This window comes from Palaemon carinicauda, chromosome 6, assembly GCF_036898095.1.
Source record: "Palaemon carinicauda isolate YSFRI2023 chromosome 6, ASM3689809v2, whole genome shotgun sequence".
Taxonomy (NCBI): Eukaryota; Metazoa; Arthropoda; class Malacostraca; order Decapoda; family Palaemonidae; genus Palaemon; species Palaemon carinicauda.
The window spans coordinates 182,931,834-182,933,776 of record NC_090730.1 but is presented as its reverse complement, the minus strand read 5'-3'; positions in this window follow the sequence as shown (position 1 = coordinate 182,933,776).

Here is a 1,943-nt window from a genome sequence, read left to right as displayed (position 1 = left end):
AATAATAATAATAATAATAATAATAATAATAATAATAGTAATAATGTTCAAACGAGACATGAACACGCTCAATTCATCTCAATCCAGGAAAAAACCTGTTTCTTCAAGGACACTAATAATTAGAAGAAAATAATTACTTTTCCTAGCAAAAATCATATATTAGGAATCTAGAATTGATGAATATGTGACCCTTTTCTGTATTATCATTACTATTACTAGCTAACCTTAAACCCTAGTTGGAAAAGCAAGACCCTATAAGCTTAAGGGCTCCAACAGGAAAAAATTGTCCAGGGAGGAAAGGAAATGAGGAAATAAATAAAGGATATAAGACCGATATATATATATATATATATATATATATATATATATATATATATATATATATATATATATATATATATATATATATATATATATATATATACATATATATATACATATATATACATATACATATATATATACATATACATATACATATATATATATATATATATATATATATATATATATATATATATATATATATATATATATCATATACATATACATATACATATATATATATATATATATATATCTCATTTCTCTGTTGATAACTCAAGCAGATTTACATGAAATAAAAACAAAATATTTTCCATAAAAAAACAAGTCTTTGACTCTGCACCATCCTATTACTTTGCAAACAAGTTGGGGTTGAGCCGACAATCCTCTTATTTCGCAAGATAAATTCACTTCGAGCAACATTTATTATTCTTTTTCAAAAACATAATATAAAAAAAACAATGGACGTAATGGTATATGATATTTTACTTACAGTAAATCTTCCGCATCAGTTATTTTCCGTTTCATAAGGCTTGTTCACACAGGATGGTTTTCACTGCGCTGTTTGATAACACTGTTCCTGTGTAAACATCTGCATGTATTTTTATTTCAATATTTTTTTAAACCACCCTACTGCATTTCGTTATGATAAGATAAAGTATCATAATTACGTATAGTTTATATCACATACCTCATGGTTTTTGCTATGCCGTGTCTCGTTTTGCTCGCCAATAAACATTATCTCACTGCTCCTCTGTTCTAGTAATCGGTACATGGATGTGCTGTGCACGACATTTCCGTAGGGCACTTTTAAAGTATCATAATTACCTTTAATTTATATCGCGTTCCTCGGATGGTTTTTGTTATGCCTTGGCTCGCTTTCCTCCCAAATAAACATTATCTCACTACTCCTCTGTTTTGGCAAGCGGTACATACAGTAGGTGTGCTGTGCACGCCACCCCCATAGGTCACGATTAAAGTAGCATAATAGCCTATAATTTATATCACGTCCCTTCGATAATTTTTGTTCCCCCGTGTCTCACTTCGCTAGCAAATAAACATTATTTCACTGCACCTCTGCTGAAGCAAGCGGTACATGGATGTGCTACGCACGCCATTCCGTGGGTCACTATTAAAATTATCCAAATTATCCAAATTACAAATAAAATGCGTAAAAACTTTTAACTCTTATATAGACAATTTGATAATACACATGTGTATATTATCAAATTGTCTATATAAGAGTTAAAAGTTTTTACGCATTTTATTTGGTGAATTTAAAGTCTTATATTCAAGTTACATTAACTTATATATCTCTCAATCTATCATAAATTAAAAATTGCAAAGAGAGAGATACAGGCTATGAAATTTAACCCTCAACCTACGTCTGCCCTTCCCCCTCCAACAAGAGATACAAAGATTTTTTCACACAATTTTCTGGGTATATCTAACGTCATATTAGTATTATTATGATTATGATTATGATTATGATTATGATTATAATTATTATTATTATTACTCCTTAATCTACAACCCTAGCTGGAAAAGCATGATGCTATATGTTGTTATTATTTGCTAAGCTACAACCCTAGTTGGAAAAGCAGGATACTATAAGCCCA